The following is a 15135-nucleotide window of genomic DNA, read 5'->3' as shown; positions in this document are numbered from 1 at the left end:
CTGCTGTTCCTCATGAATTAATGCAAGTACTATTGTTTTTCTTTCAATTCATGCCTACTTCTTCTCCAAGATATACTCTCGTACTTAATTCAGTTAAGTCAGACTGAAGGGGTGATCCGTGACAATCACCCACTATCTTCAGTACTCGCTTAGCCAAGATCCGCGTGCCTGACAACCACAAGCAGTCTACATGATGTTCAACATAGTCATTGGACGCCAGCTGGAGTATATTCTCTTGGGTCTCTGATCTATGCATTTGACTAGCATTTCCTGATAAAAGAGCATTCAAATCAGTGAGATCAGAACCTTCGTGGTATAGGCTAGAAACAATTGGCAGCATTTCTGAGATCCGGAAAGTCTAAACTTTGTCTGTGGTATTTCGAGTAGGATCTGGGAGGGAATGACTGTGACGAGCTTCAAACTCGCGACTGTTGGGCGCAGTGACAGTGCGCAAAAGGATCAATGGATCTTATTCTGACACAAGTGAGAACCGAAAGATGATTAGTCCTGCGGTGAGAATCGTAGCCGGACCATTTTCACTGAGAGGATGGATGGTTGCCATTGACAATGGTGATCCACCAACTTACAGCTTGCCATGAAAGGGAGGATGCATAATTAGAGGAAGACAATAGGAAAGCAGAGATTCAGAAGCAACAAAGCATCCCCAAACGCTTATCTGAAATTCCCACCAATGAATTACATAAGTATCTTTATCTTATTTTATGTTTTATTTATCTGTTAATTATCAAAACCTCATAACCATTTGAATATGCCTGATTGAGATTTACAAGATGACCATAGCTTGCTTCAAGCCGACAATCTCTGTGGGATCGACCCTTACTCACGTAAGGTATTACTTGGACGACCCAGTGCACTTGCTGGTTAGTTGTGCAGAGTTGTGAAAAGTGTGATCAGAATTTCGTGCACCAGTTATTCTGAACTCCCAACTTTATTAGGTGATGGGGCCAGAGTTTTTCTTTTAGTAGACACCACCTTAGTGACATCTTCATCTCGTATATATTTCAAAGCTATTTCATAGATTTTTTCCACAGAGTTCACATTTTTAGAGGTTAAGTGCCACATGAAATCTCCTTTAATAATCATACTATAAGACACAAATACACAACCTCTAGAATATGTATTTACTTCCAACATTGTCTTATTAAAATGATCCAAGTAATTTCGGATACATTCACCAATCCTTTATTCTAACCCAAGTAAGAAATTAGAATTCTTAGCCTGAGTCCTCCTTGTAGTAAAATGTGCAAGAAACTTCAACTTAATGTCAGAAAAATACAAGATTAATCCAGAAGATGAAAAGTTAAACCGTACCATAGCTGGTCCCGATAATGTTACCGGAAAAGCTTTGCATCGAATAACATCTCCTACTCCTTCCAAGTTCATCCTTGCGTTCAAAAGCATCTGTATGCTCTTGGGATTTAGAACCCCCTCATACTTCATATATGTTGGTTTGTCGAAGTTCTTTGGCAATCGAACCTGAAGGACATATTAGGCTTTGACCCATTATAACATGCTCACGCACGTCCCTTTGCCTTTTATGACTTTCACTCCTCAATGGAGTTATTCTTCTTTTAGACTAGGTTGAATGTGATTTAGTTTGTGATATCTTGTCCTTCTGGGGTGAATGGGAGCAATGGAAATCATCCTCCTGGTGTCGCCTATGACCTTGGTCAGGTGATTTTCTTTTGCGACTATCCTGGTGACCTCTTGTAGTACGACTTTGATTATCGGGATCGTTCTGTGAGTTGGCGTTCCAACTCTTGGACACAGTGATGCATCTCTTACATAGCCTGGACATAATCTTCTCCCAAGAAAGCAAAGGGCTGACCTCCTGTGTTTTGGCCATTTCCCCGATTAAAACCAGGGGCTATGGTCTTGATGTCCCTCATCATTGGTATCAGGAGTAACATCAATTTCATTCCCCCTTATGGGGTGTTATTAGATGAACTGTAGATTGCAATTTAACATTATGATCAATCACGGTTCCAACATCTTAGGATCCTATAGACGGTGCCAAAAGTTCGAATCTAGAATAATGATTCCAAGCTCGAAAGTTGATGGAGATCCAAGTCCTTATCTCATTGGTAACCAAGATGGGAGGGCAACCTACAAGGACACTCCAATGCTTAATTCAGTAAGTCTCTTAGGTTGAAGTTGAGATTGTGTATCAACCTCATATGTTTTTGCTTTCCCTTTATAATATTTAGAGACGTTATTATATAGCCATTTTCTGACTTAATTCCTAGATTTTGGTAACATACTTATTTTATTACTTTTTATGGCTTTTAATAACTTTCTGTTGGTCCTTATCAAGCTTGTAATGTATTGTAATTAAAATTATTTTATTAATGTTTGTTAAACTAACCTTGTCCAAAATAGGTACACAAAGTAGTATGGAATGAGCGAGAGAAAATATTTTATTAATTACTGTATTTAATTTCAAACATTTAATTATACTAGTAAAGTAGCCCAAAAGACATATTATTTTAATTTCAAGAAAATAAGATTAATTTTGAAAAGACCTTGGTTATATCAAATAATATCAAGTCATAGTACATACATAATTGAAAATACAGTATCTTGCATGACAATATGAATCAAGATTGGCGACTATTTTTGTTCTATACGAGGCCTAAGAATACAAAATAGGTTAATGGATAATCCAGGCTTAGAAGGATACAACCCGAAGTTTTATCCAGTATCATGATAAGCAGGGATGAGTCGTAAAGCTGTATGAATCTGGGACAATTAATACATAACGTGTAAATAGCTACATGGTTAAACGATTTATAATAAAAAGAAGTAAACACCTAATAAATGACTATAAAACCTTTAAGAAAGGTTGAATATATAAAAAATGCTATATACAAGAAGGATGTAGACTATTTTTTACTACAATTTTTATTTCTATAAAAATTTGTTTATTTATTTAAGCATTATAGTGTCTTTGTAGATGCCAACCTTAGCTTGTGAACCTGAAGTAGATGAGGTCCCAAGTTTTTTATTCAAGTGAGCTATACGACGCTTATCTTTACTAAGAACATTTATTTTCGTCTGTGGGTACCTTAATTTTTTCATGTCTTGAGCTGCAACAGATGCAAATAAGGAGAATGTGGGAAATGTAGATCATTTGCAGGTACCCCACAGACTCCTAATTTACATGGAGCAAGACCTAGCAACCTAGAGAACGATAAGGATCATGGTGGGACGTGATGCGTGAGCATCTTTTCATGTGAAGTTTGGATCAGTTTGACAGAGTTCGTGTGTAAGAAAAGAGAAGAGTTTGGAAGCTGCCAAGCTAGCGCTAAACGCAGACCTGGGTGTTTAGCGCCAGCAACTCAAAAATGCGTGGAAGTCCTTTGCCCATTTGGGCGCTAAATGCCAAGCCTGGCATTTAGCGCCAGGAAGACAGAACCAAAGGAGGAGTTTCTGCCTATAAGGGCGCTAAATGCCAAATCTGGTTGGATTTAGCTTTTAATTATTGTATTATTTTTATTTTGGTTATTTTATCTTTTAGGGCTAGAATTTATTACTTTATTTTATTTTTAAATCAAATTAGGTTAGATATAAAAGGAAAAAGATTCAGCCCTTCGGGGGGGGAGATCTTCTCTCTTATGTAAAATTCGGTTAATTAATGAATAATTAACCCATAAATTAAAATTTATTTTAGAAAATTAGAAATGTGATTTTTATGGTTTAATATGATAGAGAAAATAAAAACAAAAAATTTTGACACTAATTTCAAAGAATTTGTCTCAAGATTGGGTCGAACGGGCCATACCGGGAAAACTGGGCCAGTATTGGGCCCAAGGTCTAGCCCAATAACACATAAATGAAAGCAACAACCTTCCTTGTTACCAAATGAAACATAAACACGCTGAAAGGGAAAGGGGGAGCTTGAAACCCTTGCCCAAATTCAATTCAAATTTCATTTGATCATAAATTTTGATTCAGAGCTCCGAACGCTGTACCGTTTGCGACCGCGATGTCGAGTTCTACAAAGCCTACAACATTATTCAAGAGGTAAGCCACGTTTTTCTTCCAATTTTCCCAGCCATTTATTTCAAAATTATTGGGTAAAAGTGTTGATATTTTGAGCTCTTTGATGTTATAGGATCCAATTAGCTTGAGGAGAAGGTTTAATCTTGCTGTCTTTGATCCTTGGGTATGGTAAGAATTCTCAAGCTAGTGAAATACTTGATTTGTTGTGTTTGAGTATTGAGTTTGTATGTGTGGGCGTTTATGATGTGTATTAGGCAATGTATATGTAAGTGTATTGGAGCTTGTTTGTGATTTTAGGAGTTTGAAGTGGATTGCAAGCTGAAAATCTATTTTTGGAGTTGTTGGAGTCTTGAAAGTTGAGGAAAAGTTGAATTGGAGGAGTTTTGGGTTGAGTAAGGAATTGGCCAAGGTATGGTTTCGGTTTCTCATATCTAACATGTAATGTAATGTGAAAAGTTAGGCTAGAGACCTTAGTATAGGAATTAAATTTGAGATGTTGTTGATTGGTTATAATGAATTGTATGGATTATGTGGTTATTGGTTTTTGAAGGTGGAATTGATGTCTTTGTTGATGATGCATGTGATTTGTGTATGATGATATTTGGCATGTATAAAAGTTGATTTAAAGTTGACATTGTACTTGATATGGATATTTGATGATATATATTGAACATTGTGGAATTGGAAGTTTTGGTTTGGAGTTTGATGAAATTGGAGGATTTGGAAAGATGACAAATGTGCATTGTGTATTGTTGAACTTGAATTATTGACTTAAGATTGATGAAAACAGAGAATTGATGTGTTGTGGATTGAATAAGGAAGTTGGAATGTGGTTGAGGCTAAATTGGTAAGGTTTGGTTGAACTTAAAAGGGTTTGGAAAGTGTACGTTTTGAAAATTGAGGTTTGTTTGTTTTTGTGAAAATTGTGATTTTGGCATAATTTTGGCGGAGCATAACTTGTTCAAAGAATAGAGGAAAAATATTTTAAAATGAGGAAGTTATGCTTAATCAAAATTTGGTATGTAAACTGAAAATTCTGGACTTAGCAGCATTTTGAAAATGCTGCATTCTATGTGTATGCATACATACCACACGCGGCCATGCATTTATGTTTGGCGGGCGTGCGTACACAGGAATGGAGCCGCATACGCAAAATGGGCAAAAATGTATGCTCACGCATACGCGTGGTACGTATGGCCCACGCGTACACGTGACCTGGGGTTTTTGCGTACGCAAACTGCCTCATACGTGGCCAGTCGTTTCTGCTTTGCGTGCGTGCGTACACGAGAAGGGTGATGCATACGCGACATGGTCCAAATGCACACTCATGCGTACGTGTGGCCCACGCGTACGCGTTACCCTGTTTTCAGCAAATATGAGTTTTGTGCTTTTAAGACCAAATTTTAAACTTCTAAGCCTCCATTTTCATTCTTTTAGTCCTAAATCTTAATAGTATGCCTCATAATGAGAAGAAGCTAGGAAATCTGGTAACTTGTGGATGAAGTAACGGGAGAATTAATGATGAACCAGGATTACTGATGATTGTATGAGTTGTTAAGGATGTTGGTGGAAGTGTTGTGTATGCCATGAGTCGAAGGACTGTATTTGATAATGAATTATGGCTGGTTATAGATTATGCTATGAGCCAGATGGCTGTGATAAATATTGAATTATGGCTGAGTATGTATATGTATATGATTGATAATTGATAATGTGATTGTTGCACTTCCAAATATCTGAGATATGAGTTTTCCTGGGTGAAAGTAGTGGCTAGCCACCACGTACTCTAGGTTGAGACTCGATACTCTGCTGACCTTATGTCGTAAGTGTAGTCGGACACTGTGAAAGTTTCGGATGAGCTTGCTCCGTGGATAAACACCAGTGTGTGTGTTATATGATTATGATTATGATTATGATTGTGTATTACGCGAGTTGGGGATGCACGACAGAGGGACAATCTAATGGTTAGCTACCAAGACTTGTCGGGTTGGCTTTATAATCGACAGATGAGACTCATCAGCCACTAGGACAGGCATGCATCATATGCATCTATATGTTTGTTTGGCGTGTTTTGTTTGGAATGCGTAATTGACTGCATAACTACCTGCTAATTATTTATCTGTTGTAAATACTTTCTACCTGTGGTTTCCTTGTTTGTAATAAATGTGTTTGTAACAACTGGTTTCTGTGGCCGTTGGGTGGTTCGGAGGAGTTGGAAAGGGAATTTTTAGATATACGGAAAACCCTTAGCTAGTTACCTATTTTATTTTATAATTTAGGTATGTTTATAAGCTTTAATTATCTATTGAAAGTTATAGGAGTGCCTTTGGCTTTCCTAGGACATTATGTGTTAGATATGTGGCACTGTTATCATGATGAGAACCTTCGGTTCTCACCCATGTAGATTTTGTGGTTTTCAGATGCAGGACGTGAGGCTCTGTGCTGAGGCATACTGAAAGCTTCTGATTTATCATAGATCCTTATCTCTCGGGGTTTTATTTTGTTTATGTGTACTTACATAGATACTTATTATCTCTACTGTCTATATATATACTGTATTACTCCTCTTAGAGGTTATTTTGGAGACACATGTTTTATAACTCTGTATTGGGTTTCTTTTGGGTTTTCCTATATATATCTGTATGTATACCTATATGCTCAGGCTGGTTACCTTCGCGAACCAAATTTTGAGCTTTGTTATCTGTATTTTGGCTCTCTTCTGTATATATATCCGTGTTAGTTTATCCTCTATCTTGCTTCGTTTATGTTATCACGTTCGGGAGTGTTGTGCTTTTCAATTTAACAATTTTGCTTTACCCTTTTCTTCGAAGGCTCCTAGTTAAAAATTCTTTTTCACTATTATAATATATATAATTTTACTTTTAGAGTTCGTAATACCTCACCACCTCTGTCTTATGACTTAAGCATAAGGCTCTGTGTGGTAGGGTGTTACATCTTACGTACTTTCATTTTCTGAACCCTAGTTTTCTCTCTGAGTCATGAGCCACTAAACCTCCTTGGTTAAGGTTAGGAGTTTTGTTTATTTCTATAGATTAAGATTATTACTATTCTTTTTAAATTTATGTATTGATTCGGTTTCAAGGATTACTTTCGTTCTTCATCTTATGAATCTGGATATATTAGAACAACCTTTATTCTATATGCATTCTTGTGATTCTTGAAAGTATTATCTCACTTGAATACTATATTAAAAGTAAATTCCCTAATTACTTGGACTTAACAGGATACGTGATATATAATCTTTTTATATTTGGGTAATTAGGGTTTTTGTGGCCAATAAAATAGAATTGAACCTAACTCTCTAATCTATATGATGCATGAAAACTTGTCTCTCAACAAATTTTCCTTCGGCAAGTATACCGAATTGTCGTCAAGTAAAACTCACTATAGAGTGAGGTCGAATCCCACAAGAATTGATTGGTCAAGCAACTTTAGTTAGAAGAATATGCTAGTTGAGCTAAACAGAATTTAGATTGAGATGCAGAAAATTAAATAACTAGAAAGTAAATAGCAGAAATTAAAGTGCAGAATCTTAAATGGGGAATTGGGGTAATGCTCATAAAAGTAAATAACGGAAATTAAAGAGAATGGGTAAGATCAGAAATGGGAAGATCATTGGGTTTAGGAGATGTTGCGTCTCTCCGGATCAAGTTCATTCTCATCTCTTCCTCAATCAATGCATTCATTGATCTCCTTGGCAATCTTAAGTGATTGAATCCCAATTCCTTGGTAATCCAATCTCTCAAATCTTGATCAATAGCCAATTCCTTGGTCAATTGCTCATGAGAAGAGATGAAGTATGGTCACTGATTATACCACATACATTTCCCAATTCAAGTATTGAGGGGATTATAGTCACATATCCATCTCAACCCAAATTGGTCCAGCATGAGAAAGCAATTCTAGCATGATCTCTTCATTCCTCTTCCAAGGTTCCGAAGAGATCCACTTATGGAGAGTTTCTTTTCCAAGATAACTCACCAATTGAATTAAGATTGAAAGCTTTCTAGTAAAATCAAGAGAAAAGATAGAAGAAGAAGAATGAAAACTAATATTGATCCATCAAATTACAGCAGAGCTCCTTAACCCAATGAAAGGAGTTTAGTTGTTCATAGCTCTAAGAATAAAAAATGGCAGAAAAGAAGAATCCATGTTAGAAGTATAGAAAAGTAAATATGCAGAGAGTAGTTCTCCAAGGTGCCAAAAGTAAAAGGTCCCCAAAAAGTCCTTAGCTAGTTCAAAACTACTCCTATATATACTACTCTTCATGATCTTCTAGTGAGTTCTTCAAGTCTTGGATGTGGGCTTTGGACCTTGAGTTGAAGCAATTCTCTTCTGTAGTGGGTCCATTGGTGCACGAAATTGCAATAACACTTTTGCAATCCCGCACAACTAACCAGCAAGTGCACTGGGTCGTCCAAGTAATACCTTGCGTGAGCAAGGGTCGATCCCACGGAGATTGTCGGCTTGAAGCAAGCTATGGTTATCTTGTAAATCTTAGTCAGGATATCAGAAATTATCAGGATTGATTGTGAAAAGCAAAAGAACATGTAATGGTTACTTGTATTGCAGTAATGGAGAACGGGTTGAGGTTTGGAGATGCTCCATCTTCTGAATCTCTGCTTTCCTACTGCCTTCTTCATCAAACACGCAAGTCTCCTCCCATGGCAAGCTCGTGTAGGGTTTCACCGTTGTCAATGGCTACCTCCCATCCTCGCAGTGAAAGCTAATGCACGCACTCTGTCACAGTACTGCCAATCACCGGTTTGGTTCCTTCCCCTACCGGAATAGAATCACTCTTTTGCGTCTGTCACTAACGCCCAGTAGGTTACAGGTTTGAAGCATGTCACAGTCATTCAGTCATTGAATCCTACTCAGAATACCACAGACAAGGTTTAGACCTTCTGGATTCTCTTGAATGCTGCCATCAGGTCCTGCCTATACCACGAAGATTCCTTTTAAAGAATCCAAGAGATAACTACTCAATCTAAGATAGAACAGAGGTGGTTGTCAGGCACATGTTCATAGTTGAGAATGATGATGATTGTCACGGATCATCACATTCATCCGGATTTAGAACAAGTGTTATCTTGGAATCGAAGCAAGCATGATTGAATAAGAAACAGTAGTAATTGCATTAATCCATCAAGACACAGCAGAGCTCCTCACCCCCAACCATGGGGTTTAGAGACTCATGCTGTGGAAGTATACAAAAACGTGTAAAAGTGCTATGAGGTCCTAAGGTACGGATACAATGTCAAAAGATCCTATAAGTAGTAAACTAGTGTCCTAAGGTTTACAGAAATGAGTAAATGACAGAAAAATCCACTTCCGGGCCCACTTGGTGTGTGCTTGGGCTGAGCAATGAAGGAATTTCGTGTAGAGACCTTTTCTGGAGTTAAACGCCAGCTTTCATGCCAGTTTGGGCGTTTAACTCCAATTTTTATGCCAGTTCCGGCGTTTAACGCTGGAATTTCTGTAGGTGACTTTGAGCGCCGGTTTGGGCCATCAAATCTTGGGCAAAGTATGGACTATTATATATTGCTGGAAAGCCCAGGATGTCTACTTTCCAATGCCGTTGAGAGCGCGCCAATTGGGCTTCTGTAGCTCCAGAAAATCCACTTCGAGTGCAGGGAGGTCAGAATCCAACAGCATCTGCAGTCCTTTTCAGTCTCTGGATCAGATTTTTGCTCAGGACCCTCAATTTCAGCCAGAAAATACCTGAAATCACAGAAAAACACACAAACTCATAGTAAAGTCCAGAAAAGTGAATTTTAATTAAAAACTAATAAAAATATACTAAAAACTAACTAAAAGATACTAAAAACATACTAAAAACAATGCCAAAAAGCGTACAAATTATCCGCTCATCACAACACCAAACTTAAATTGTTGCTTGTCCCCAAGCAACTGAAAATCAAAATAGGATAAAAAGAAGAGAACATACTATAGACTCCAAAATATCAAAGAAACATAGCTCTAATTAGATGAGCGGGACTAGTAGCTTTTTGCCTCCGAACAGTTTTGGCATCTCACTCTATCCTTTGAAGTTCAGAATGATTGGCATCTATAAGAACTCAGAACTTAGATAGTGTTATTGATTCTCCTAGTTAAGTATATTGATTCTTGAACATAGCCAGTGTATGAGTCTTGGCTGTGGCCCAAAGCACTCTGTCTTCCAGTATTACCACCGGATACATACATGCCACAGACACATAATTGGGTGAACCTTTTTAGATTGTGACTCAGCTTTGCTAAAGTCCCCAATCAGAGGTGTCCAGGGTTCTTAAGCACACTCTTTTGCCTTGGATCACAACTTTATTTCTTTCTTTTTCTTTTTCTTTTCTTCTCTTTTTTTTTCGAAATTTTTTTTTTCACTGCTTTTTCTTGCTTCAAGAATCAATTTAATGATTTTTCAGATCCTCAATAACAGTTCTCTTTCTCCTCATTCTTTCAAGAGCCAACAATTTTTAACATTCTTAAAACAACAAATTCAAAAGACATATGCACTGTTCAAGCATTCATTCAGAAAACAAAAAGTATTGTCACCACATCAAACTAATTCAACTAGTTTCAGAGATAAATTTCGAAACCCTGTACTTCTTGTTCTTTTGTGATTAAAGCATTTTTCTTTTAAGAGAGGTGATGGATTCATAGGAAATTCATAGCTTTAAGGCATAAACTTAAATTTTATTAATTATGAACTAAGAACAAGACTCAAATATAGATATAAGATGAAACTAAGACAAGAAAAACGAAAAAATTAGGCTCCTAATGATAGAGGTTTTCACAGAGTTAGGACTCAACAACCTTGATTTTGAGAAGTGGATGCTCCCTCAGCTTGAGAGGAGAGCTTTTGGCGTTTCATCTCTTGAATTTCACGCCCCTGCTTCTCTTGCTCCTTCAGCAATTTGCAGAGCATGCAGTTCTGATTCTGCTGTTCTTCCTTCAGTTGCTCCATAGTCTCTTGCAACTTGTTAATAGATGCTTCTAGGTTGGCCCAGTAGCCAATTTCAGGGAGTTCAGGGAGGAACTCATGCGCCCTCCTTTTGATGGAGTTGTCTTGCACTTGTCCTTCCATTGACTTCTTGGTGATTGGGTGTTCAATGGGTATGAACTCATCTACTCCCATCTTCACCCCAGCCTCTTTACAGAGCAAGGAAATCAAGCTTGGATAAGCCAATTTGGCTTCAGTGGAATTCTTATTTGCAATTGTGTAAATCTCACAGGCAATCAGATGATGAACCTCCACTTCTTTTCCCAGCATAATGCAATGAATCATCACTGCCCTCTTGATGGTGACCTCAGAACGGTTGCTAGTGGGCAATATGGAACGCCCAATAAAGTCTAGCCAACCTCTTGCAATTGGTTTGAGGTCTCCTCTCTTGAGTTGGTTTGGGACACCCTTAGAATTGGTTATCCACTTAGTTCCAGGGAGGCATATGTCCTCTAGAACCTGATCCAACCCCTTATCTACTCTCACCATCCTCCTATTAAAGGAATCAGGATCATCTTGTAGTTGAGGCAACTTGAATATTTCTCTTATTTTGTCCAGATGGAAGTATATAACTTTCCCTCTGACCATGGTTCTATGGGTATGGTAAGCAGTTCCAGTCATTCTCTGCTTATCTGTCAGCCACAGATTTGAGTAGAATTCCTGAACCATGTTCCTTCCAACCTTTGTCTCAGGATTGGTTAGAACTTCCCATCCTCTGTTTCGAATTTGCTCTTGGATCCCCGGATATTCATCTTCTTTCAGATCAAATTTAACTTCCGGGATCACTGACCTTAGGCCCATTATTTTATGATAATGGTCTTCATGTTCTTTGGTTAAGAACTTCTCTTCATTCCAAAGATTCTTTGGATTATTCTCTTTCTTGCCTCTTAAATTGGTTTGTTTTCCCTTAGGAGCCATGATATTGATGAATCTTGGCTTAGTGATCACGGAAAAGCACACCAAACTTAGAGGTTTGCTTGTCCTCAAGCAAAAGGAAAGAGAGAAGAGAGGGGGAGGAAGAGAAAATTCGAATGGTGTGGTTGGAAGAGGGGAACAAACGTGTATTTATAAGGTGGGGAGGGGAGTTTTCGAAAAAAAAAAAAAAGAAATTTGAAAGGAGATTTGAGAAGATATGAAAAGAAATTGAGAAAAGGGTGAGTTTTTGAAGAAGATTTGGGATTAATTTGAAATAGATTTGAAGAATGGTTTTGATTTGTGAAGATTTGAAAGTGAATGATGAATGATTGAAGTGTGATTTTGTAGAAAAGTATGGGTGAGAAAAGGAAAGTTTGCAAAAAATCGGATTTGAAAACAAAATTGTGGTCCCCCCACCAAGCTGGCGTTAAACGCCCAGAATGGCACCCATTCTGGCGTTTAACGCCCATTTGTTGCCCATTTTGGGCGTTTAACGCCCAGCCAGGTACCCTGGCTGGCGTTAAACGCCAGAAATCCTTCCTCACTGGGCGTTTTTCCAAAACGCCCAGGATGCTGCACACCTGGCGTTAAACGCCCAGAATGGTGCCCATTCTGGCGTTTAACGCCCAGAATGGTACCATTACTGGCGTTAAACGCCCAGAATGATGCCCATTCTGGCGTTTAACGCCCAAAATGCCCCTTACTGGCGTTTTTTCGCCAGTAAGCTCATTTTCTCTGCTTTTTGAGCTGAATCCTTCTGTAACTCTGTGAATTCCTTCATTTTTGATACTTGCCTCTGTAAGAACAATTCATACAACTTTCTAATGACTGGGTTGCCTCCCAGCAAGCGCTTCTTTACTGTCTTTAGCTGGACTTTCACTGAGAATCACTCAAGTCTCAGTTTTGAGCATTCCTGCTCAAAATTGCCTTCAAGATAATGCTTGATTCTCTGTCCATTAACAATGAACTTCTTGTCAGAATCAGTATCCTGAAGCTCAACATACCCATATGGTGAGACTCCTGTAATCACATACGGACCCCTCCATCGGGATTTGAGTTTTCCTGGAAACAACTTGAGCCTAGAGTTAAAGAGCAGAACTTTTTGTCCTGGTTCAAAGACTCTGGTTGACAATCTCTTGTCATGCCATTTCTTTGCCTTTTCCTTATAAATTTTTGCATTTTCAAAGGCATTGAGTCTGAACTCCTCTAGCTCATTTAGCTGGAGCAGTCTTTTCTCACCAGCTAACTGTGCATCCATGTTTAGGAATCTGGTTGCCCAGTAGGCTTTGTGTTCCAGTTCCACAGGAAAATGACAGGCCTTCCCATACACCAGTTGGTATGGAGAAGTGCCTATAGGAGTCTTGAATGCTGTTCTGTATGCCCACAGAGCATCATCCAAGCTCTTCTCCCAATCCTTTCTTCGGGCCATCACAGTCCGTTCCAGGATTCTTTTTAGCTCTCTGTTAGAGACTTCAGCTTGCCCATTTGTCTGTGGATGATACGGAGTTGCCACTTTATGGCTGATTCCATATCTAACCATAGCAGAGTATAGCTGTTTATTGCAGAAATGAGTGCCCCCATCACTGATTAGCACTCTGGGGACGCCAAACCTGCTGAAAATGTTTTTCTGGAGGAATTTCAATACGGTTTTGGTATCATTAGTGGGTGTAGCAATTGCTTCTACCCACTTAGATACATAGTCCACTGCCACCAGAATGTAAGTGTTTGAGTATGATGGTGGGAATGGCCCCATAAAGTCTATTCCCCATACATCAAACAATTCTATCTCTAATATCCCTTGCTGAGGCATGGCATATCCGTGAGGCAGGTTACCAGCTCTTTGGCAACTGTCACAGTTACGCACAAACTCTCGGGAATCTTTATAGAGAGTAGGCCAGTAGAATCCACACTGGAGGACTTTAGTGGCTGTTCGCTCACTTCCAAAATGTCCCCCATACTGTGATCCATGGCAGTGCCATAGGATCCTTTGGGCTTCTTCTCTGGGTATACATCTGCGGATCACTCCGTCAGCACATCTCTTAAAGAGATATGGTTCATCCCAAAGGTAGTACTTGGCATCTGAAATTAATTTCTTTCTTTGCACACTGCTGTATTCCTTGGGTATGAACCTTACAGCTTTATAATTTGCAATGTCTGCAAACCATGGAGCTTCCTGGATGGCAAAGAGTTGCTCATCTGGGAAAGTCTCAGAGATCTCAGTAGAAGGGAGGGACGCCCCAGCCACTAGTTCTATTCTGGACAGATGATCAGCTACTTGGTTCTCTGTCCCTTTTCTGTCTCTTATTTCTATATCAAACTCTTGCAGAAGCAACACCCATCTTATAAGCCTGGGTTTTGAATCCTGCTTTGTGAGTAAGTATTTAAGAGCAGCATGGTCAGTGTACACAATCACCTTTGATCCCACTAAGTAGGATCTAAACTTGTCAATGGCATAGACCACTGCAAGTAATTCTTTTTCTGTGGTTGTGTAATTCTTCTGTGCATCATTTAGAACACGGCTAGCATAATAAATGACATGCAGAAGTTTGTTATGCCTCTGTCCCAACACTGCACCAATGGCATGATCACTGGCATCACACATTAATTCAAATGGTAATGCCCAATCTGGTGCAGAGATGACTGGTGCTGTGACCAGCTTAGCTTTCAGGGTCTCAAATGCCTGCAGACACTGTGTGTCAAACACAAATGGTGTGTCAGCAGCTAGCAGGTTACTCAGAGGTTTAGCAATTTTCGAAAAATCCTTAATAAACCTTCTGTAGAATCCTGCATGCCCCAGAAAGCTTCTGATTGCCTTGACATTGGCAGGTGGTGGTAATTTTTCAATTACCTCTACCTTTGCCTTATCCACCTCTATCCCCCTGCTTGAAATTTTGTGCCCAAGGACAATTCCCTCAGTCACCATAAAGTGACATTTCTCCCAGTTTAAAACCAGGTTGGTCTCTTGGCATCTTTTCAGGACAAGTGATAGGTGGTTAAGACAGGAGCTAAACAAGTCTCCATATACTGAAAAGTCATCCATGAAGACTTCCAGAAATTTCTCTACCATATCTGAGAAGATAGAGAGCATGCACCTCTGAAAGGTTGCAGGTGCATTGCACAGACCAAAAGGCATCCTCCTATAGGCAAACACGCCAGAAGGGCAAGTGAATGCTGTCTTC

This window comes from Arachis stenosperma, chromosome 7 (assembly GCF_014773155.1).
Source record: "Arachis stenosperma cultivar V10309 chromosome 7, arast.V10309.gnm1.PFL2, whole genome shotgun sequence".
Lineage (NCBI taxonomy): Eukaryota > Viridiplantae > Streptophyta > Magnoliopsida > Fabales > Fabaceae > Arachis > Arachis stenosperma.
The sequence above is the reverse complement of the archived record's forward strand: the minus strand, read 5'-3'. Positions refer to the sequence as shown.